The 7,610-nt window shown below is 42.8% G+C and overlaps 1 long non-coding RNA gene across 1 annotated transcript; it reads right to left on the bottom strand.

Annotated features, from left to right (window-relative positions):
- Positions 1–3,405: 3,405 nt before the first annotated feature.
- LOC142036434 (uncharacterized) lies at positions 3,406–7,593 on the bottom strand. Its single transcript, XR_012652151.1, has 3 exons — positions 7,463–7,593; positions 6,303–6,754; positions 3,406–4,987 (listed from the first exon to the last, which is right to left on the bottom strand). It is a non-coding gene; the product is annotated as an uncharacterized LOC142036434 (long non-coding RNA).
- Positions 7,594–7,610: the final 17 nt, after the last annotated feature.

The following is a 7,610-nucleotide window of genomic DNA, read 5'->3' as shown; positions in this document are numbered from 1 at the left end:
CAGCCGGGCGAGCGAGGCTGCGCCTAACCCAGATACTTGCCCTCCACGCCCATATCAGGCCGCATGTCTCGCGTGCTCCAAATAATTCGCAGGAACTCGGTGGACGTTTGTACTTTCTGGCTATTAAGGACGGTTATGTGAGTCATAGCACGCAAAAATTTATTTTTAAAGGACAACTCCTCCTGTCTTCCCCAGCAGGGTGCAGTTAGGGATAGAGCCAGCTCGCTATGGCGCATGATGTTTGCGATTTCTGGGGAAATTCATGAAAGTGCAGCACGTTAATCCATTTTGGGTAAGGGGCGTGAAATGCCAAACAAAACCCTCATGAGAAGACCATAGTATGTGGTCATCATACAAAAAACACTAAAATTATTTTAACTGCAGGTGAGTGTGATACGAAGGCAGCAAGCCAGCTTTCAGCTGTCCCCCCGGACAACTTCAAAAATACCGACAACTTCAAGGCATCAACACTTTAAAGATCCACAATGTTTCAAAAAGACCCAGTTCCTCATCTTCTGCAGCTCAGTTTTCCGTGCTGCTTGTGGGTGCGCAAAGTGGCTCATCCCCGTGGAAGTTCCTAGCAGGTAGCCCTGCACAACACGCGCAAATTCATTTCATGCGCAAATTCGTTTCGTGCCTCTGCACACACACAAGCGCAAAGAGGCTGCGGCTGCGTTATATAACCCAAGATACGTAAATAACAAAACAATAGACGGGTGTAAATAAAGCAGAGGTAGGTGTGAAACCTGAACCCCAAGCTGACTCCAGTGAAAGGAAAAGCCATGCGGCATACTCCACGGACCCAACCCACGGGGAACATTATTGAAGCACGTCATTATAATAGTGTTAAGAGATGGCAGGCTTTTCACTTGCTGTGTGTCTTGACGGAGACAATATTCTTCCCCTTTAACTGCTAAAGGCTTAAGCAATGCATGAAGATTTTCCACCTGAGGCTGAAACTGTATCCAAACTGATTAAAAAATTAATCTGCCCATTAGAATGGGGAGAAGGAAAGTGCAGGGAATACAAAGACTGGCCCATGCCCAGCCGTGGTGAATTAGGGAGCTGCCGCAGAGCCGAATTTGCCAACATGCTGGAGATAAGGGTTTGCTGCTGCCAAGGCCCGTCAGGGTGTGTGAGATGACAAACAGCACTTGCAAGGTAGCTCTCTCCTCAGCAGCAAACGTTGCTGCCTCACCCCTGCCCGTATCTCCAGCAGGAAAGGGAAGTGCATGTTTCCAGAGTTTCCCCCCCAGAGTCATTCCTTCCCTCCCCTCATTCTCATTCTTCCTCCTTCTTGTCCAGGTCCCTTCTAGGGTAAGTCCAGCCTGCCCTAGCCCCTTCAACGCAGCAGATTTCAATACTGCCTCCCGTGCCAGGGTGCCCTGAGGCAGCTCTGGTTAGTGCAAGGTGATCTGTGCTACGCTGGCTGGGTCTGCATTGCTTCTCAACCTCTGATCCCCCACCGCACTTCCAAGTAAACCCGAGTTCTCCATGCCTCATCACGTGTTTCCCAGAGCTGGACGGAACACTCTCTGTACTGCTTTGCCAATCAGCCATGGCTCACAGATTGAGAAACTCAGGAGGAAGCTAAGGCCATCAAACACACCTGGCAGAGCATGACTCCCTGTTTTGGTAAGAGCTCCCCAGCATACCATGAGCAGTTCATACTTCTCCAACCCTGGTCACCCACCCAGGTCTGCCCAGGCGGCCAAAGACGACTACGTCATTTACATAATAATTAGTAACCTTTGCTGAACTCTTTCACTCCTGCACAATGATGCTCTACCCAGATGAAAAATTGCTATTGGTTTTCATTCACATGATCACTCAGCTCCTGTGAGACAAAGAACAACCATTTTTAATGAAATAGGACTGAGTTGGTTTTCCCCACTGTTCAGTATCAGTCCTGATAGATCTCCCTGTAAATCCCTCCCAGTACATGCCCTGCTGTCTCACTCAGTATTATTCTTGTACCCCGAGGGTCAATATCCTGCCAAGTGCCATTTGTTTAAAATTCTCAAATGTACAAATTTGGCACAAAAACTGGGGCAAAGGGCATCCCCCTGGTTACTGCAGCTGGGTGGAATCTTCCCACCTCAAAGTCCAAGATCCATTTACATCAGTTCATTTAAACTGCAAAACAAAATGAACTCTTCCTGCTAGGCTTGCTCAGACAGACTAATAAATGCAACGGGGAGCGCTAAACGTTAAGTGCTGTACAATTGTTGAAGGCACAAGCAGTTTTTCCGCTTGTAGTGAGACTGATTCACTTGTAGCTGACGTCAATCCTCCCTCCCTAGTATCTTAGCCTTGGAATTGGAGTATGATAAATATTACCTGTAATGCCATCTGCCGTACAGAGACAGCCCAGGCTTCTCATTATTTATTTAAGGGCTAATGTTGTGCTAGACCAGAATGCAGTTTATTTCAGCCTGATTTGACTTTGGTTTGACTCTAATTAAAAATGCCTGTCCACTTGAATTTTTAAAGTGATCTGTCATAGAGCAAAACCAATGTTTGCCTTGAAAAGATGAAGATGTTCAAGACAGCATAATTAGCATCAAACAGAAAACTAATGTGAAAAGGACAACAGTATCACACTTCTCCACACAGACAGGTCAAGAGAAGATGCAGAATCAGAAGATCACCTTCTCAGGATGGGGAACTAGGGCCTCCCAAATTCTAGCTGTCTGAAATCCTGGAGAGTGATTTATTTTGTGTATCAGTTTCTTTAGAACCTCACCCAAGTCATTCAGCTTCTGTATAAAATACAAAATATTGTAGTTTAATGATGACTCTGACTTTTGGTCAGTGGTAAAATTGTTTTGAATGGCATCGAGCTGAAAATACATACTTAGATCAAGTAATGCACATACAAAACTGTTTCCTCTTAGGATTTTCTCCTTGTTTTAAAAGTTTAAAGTGACAGGAATTATACCACTTCCCAGAGAAGCTCTTTCATGATAATCACTCTGTGGAGCATTTTTTATTACTAAAAACTTCCTAACACTAAAACCTGAGTCAGTTAAAAGCCTTGTATATGGTGTGTTCAGAAAGAGCAGCACACATTCAGCCAACAAATAGCTTGAACACCTCATCCATCATCATTTATGAAGACCATGGTTATTAAGCTAATTCTACTCCGAGTTAGTTTAAATGTCCAAAAATAATATTAAACTGTTTAATCAAAAGCATATGTGTCCATAGGCAGAATTTCTGTCATTGTCCCACTGCAGAGAAACATGGTGACTTTGCCAGTTTACTCACTTAGATTTGCATATTTGTAGCTACATTCAGTACAGATATTCGTGCATTATTCTGAAAACTACAGTGTCTTTGTTATGAGGAAAAGCAATAATTTTGTACGTGTAGAAGTAATTAAATTATTTAAATCTCAAGTAATTTTAAAAGGGAAAGTCTGTAGTGAAAGTTATATAGTTAAAAATTTAAATTTAACTGAATCATTAAAATAAACTTGGATGACAGAAACTATTGGAGCGAGTCCACAAAGATGATCAGAGGGCTGGAGCACCTCTCCTATGAAGACAGGCTGAGAGAGTTGGGGTTGTTTAGCCTGGAGAAGAGAAGGCTCTGGGAAGACCTTATAGCAGCCTTCCAGTACCTAAAAGGGGCCTACAAGAAAGCCAGAGAGGGACTTTTTACAAGGGCATGTCATGGTGGGACAAGGGGTAATGGCTTTAAACTGAAAGAGGGTAGATTTAGATTAGATGTAAGGAAGAAGTTCTTCACTGGAACAGGTTGCCCAGAGAGGTTGTGGATGCCCCATCCCTGGAAGTGTTCAAGGCCAGGCTGGATGGGGCTTTGAGCAACCTGGTCTAGTGGAAGGTGTCCCTGCCCATGGCAGGGGGGTTGGAACTAGATGATCTTTAAGGTCCCTTCCACCCCAAACCATTCTATGATTCTATGAAATATAAGTGGTGCTTTTTGCTTAGTCTTAGAATTTCATAAAAGGTATCTGTGTTAGTTTTATTTGTGTTTATAATCAGTTACTTCCCCTGGTTTTACTGTACTCAATGGGACTTAATCCTGCAATGTTTGGATTGCAAATGTCATGCTATAATGCTTAAATGAACACGAAAATCTTGCTGCTTAAAATACAATTAAAATAGTAATACAGTAAATCCCTTAACATGTTTTTTAATTGACAGCAATCTGCTCCATCTTAAACTGCTTGAATTTTCATTTTATAGGACCTCCCATTTGAGGATCACAATGCTCTTTTTAATTATTAATTAACTCATGTTGATATGATAAATTAAAATCTCTGTGATGGAGAACATGCATTATTTATTAATGTCCTGATCTTGTCCTACACACTGTGGAGTTTGCTCTTTGGAACCTGCTTCAGAAGTTTAACACAAAGGTGTTTTTTTTGTGGTGGTGGGATTTTTCAAATGGTTTTTCTTACTTGGCTTTTGTCTTGCATTTTTTCTCTGTATGCCAAGGGTGGGGTTTTTTTCTATTTTCTTTACATTTCTTTCTGCAGGGACTTTACTTACTGCATTCTGTTTCTGTGTACATATTTCTGGAAAGGCTTCATGACTTTATTGAACTATCACATCCTACAGTTAAGGAATTCAGGGTTAGTCACTTAAACATTAATAAAGAGGAAACTGAAGTGACACAACAGCTATGTTCATCCCATTCTTTTATAGCAAGTATTGGAGATGGGTTTAGGTGAACTGTTGGTCTGAGTAAAGCCCTAACTTCTGTTAAAAAAAAAAAAAAAGGTAATGAGAAAAACAGATTAATTACATTATACTTTGCTATTGAACAGTTGCCCAGTTCTATTCTGTTTCAATGGTAGATGCAGTAAGAAATAATACCTCCTTATTCATCCAACTCCTGCCCACATCCATTCACGGTGCAATCTGTGCTTGGGAATAGCTTGCAGATTTCAGCAAGGCTTGGTTTTCATCTAGGAGTATGGTCCCCTGTGCACCATCAGCTTTGCAAAGTAATTCTGGATGCAAAAAGAATGTATTAAATTATATTTTCCCCTGTGCATTGTCAACAGCCCTTTTTACAGATTTTAAATGCATCAGAAATGTGTAAACTAACAAGTAGGGGTGCTTTAATATTAATTACCTCATCTCATGACACTGCAGCTGAACAAGTGATACAGAAGACAGAATATGACCAATGATGATAAACAATAAACTAAGCACCACCTCCCCTCCAAGCCTGCAAACTAAATTCCAAGTTTCAAAATTTGCAGGACTTCTAGGTAGAAGAAACATCTTCATCCTTGTTAACTGACCGTATGTAGTGTATGGGAGATTAGTCAAAGAAGTTCAAGGGACCGTAAGCCCCTAAGTCAGCTTTACCCAGAGAGATGTCTGATCTCAAACACATGGCAGTGAAGGAGAGAGCAGCCACGTGCTCAGACTGTTCCTTCCTGCAGGCTTGCCTCTCCCAGCTGGGACAAGCATCAGAGCACTTAGAAGTAAAACTCCAAAATCTGTTTTACTTTCCCTCAAGCAAAAGGATGTGGAAACTTCACTCACTCAATAGTGACAAGAGTAAAGAGCTTCACTTGCCTTTTAACAGGCAGGAAAACAAGCCTCCTTTAGGTAGGGGATGGCTCCCTGCCTAAGGCCTCCTTCTTCTTGAAGCTGCAAGACTTCTAACTCTGCTAGCTGCGAACAGGTCTTCAGCTGACTTCGACAACCTATGCCTATCTGCTTTATTAAGCAGGGCCAAAGACACCAGAGTTTTTGGAGTAGTGTACCAGTATCTGTCCTGAACATAGCTACAAATACGCAAATCTAAGTTAGTAAACTGGCAAAGTCAACAGGTTTCTCTGCTGTGGGACAATGAAAGATACTGCTTTTTAAAGATTCCCATGATTTCCTCCAAATATAGACATATACTGTCTTCTATGGCTGCAGCCAGTCCCGGCACAGCCTCACTGAGAAGCAAGAAGAAGGGGTCCTATGATGCCATTTTACTGTCACTTTTCAAAATGGAAGTGGACTTGGAGTTACTGTTATTCATCAAGCCTGGGAAAAAACCCAACACTAACAAAATTTAGGAGACCTTATGGAAAGGAAATGCACCAATGTTTCCAATTGAATCAAAATAATCTCAGAAACAGCAAAGAAACAAAGAGACTAAACACATCAGTTCATTTTCCCCCAAGGAAAAAGGCAAATACAGTAACTTCAGGTTACATTTGTTCTAACAGAAGGAATGCAGAATGGAGACCCAGGTGAGACTATTATTGCACGTAAGGCACACAGAGGTCTGAGGGAAAATGGAGTACACTGGATTCTCACCTTCATGTCACTGTGTCCTTAGAAGAACAAGGTCTTTCCAAGGCAAAGGATGAGTCCAGGACTTTGCCACGCAATATGGAGCTATTTCAAATACATCCTAAGTTAACCAGCTCTTTGATAATATCAAATGACCTCGGTGGCCTTGTACTGCGTGAGGCAGACAATTGTCTTGTCTAACTCAACACCTTTGTGAATAATTGGCTCTCGTGCAGCAGAAGGCACTGTGAAGAAGCAACAAAGACGCTGTGTGCACTGTGGAATTATTTCAGTTGTCAACAGAAGAAGCTGGAACATCTCCAATGTACTAAATTTGCATGCTGGTGTGAAGTTGTGCCGTTCAGATGTTGTGACTGGCATGGAAGGCATTCAAGTGTATTAAACGTAAAAAAGAATGTGGCGTCTTGTGGTCTTAAAGCTGTTGTCAGCTTCCCTTCAAGACGATAGGAATGAACCTGGTCAGAAAAATAAGAAATGCTGTCTAACAATGTACTTGTCAGTTTGATGCAGGAACAAACGTTGTAAAGTTGCTTTTGATCAGATAATGCAGAACACAAACTTCAATTTTAAAAAGTCGTCTCTTGGTTGGAACTGAAGCCTGGATGTTAACATTTGTAAGATAACTATAAGGAACCATGATCATTTAGTCACTCTCTAGGTCAGTTTTTCCAAATTAGTATAAAAATACCTGTATATATTGCAAGATTACTAACAAAATCAATTAAGGAATACACACACTGAGCATTAAGGACCCATGGCATTTTCAAGAGGAGAAAGAAATCAGTAAGACTTTCAAAATTAGTTGAAGAAAAGCAGATTACTAGGAACAAAGTTGCAAAAATATGCTAAACATAGGATTTTAAAGCTCACAAGGCGCCATTCCCCACATGTTATTTTGCCTACAGCCTTCCAATAGCATTTTTGCCCAAACCACATATGCAGCTTACACTTAGGTTGCTTCTTACACCTTAAACCTTGCCCTAGTGCCCTTGGCTTGGTACTGAGGGGCCACTGATGCCCAGATCACCGCCGTGCTGGGCTGCTCCTAAAGGGGCTGGGTGGTACAAGCTGACGCCTGAGACCACCATGATGGCAGCCATGAGGCAAGCAAGGCGGCCTCACAGGAGGCCACGTCCAGCCAAAGACCCAGTGTGCGGCCTCACCCCAAGTCTCCCATGCGCTGAGGGAGGCCGAGGGTGGCGGGAGATGACAGCCAGACACGGCCGCAACGCTGCCTCGCCAGGGACCGACCTCCCCTCGCCGCCCGCCATGGCGCTAGGGGTGCACCACCTCCTTCCCGTCGTGCCCCGC

This window comes from Buteo buteo, chromosome 11 (genome assembly GCF_964188355.1).
Source record: "Buteo buteo chromosome 11, bButBut1.hap1.1, whole genome shotgun sequence".
Taxonomy (NCBI): Eukaryota; Metazoa; Chordata; class Aves; order Accipitriformes; family Accipitridae; genus Buteo; species Buteo buteo.
The sequence above is the reverse complement of the archived record's forward strand: the minus strand, read 5'-3'. Positions and strand labels throughout refer to the sequence as shown.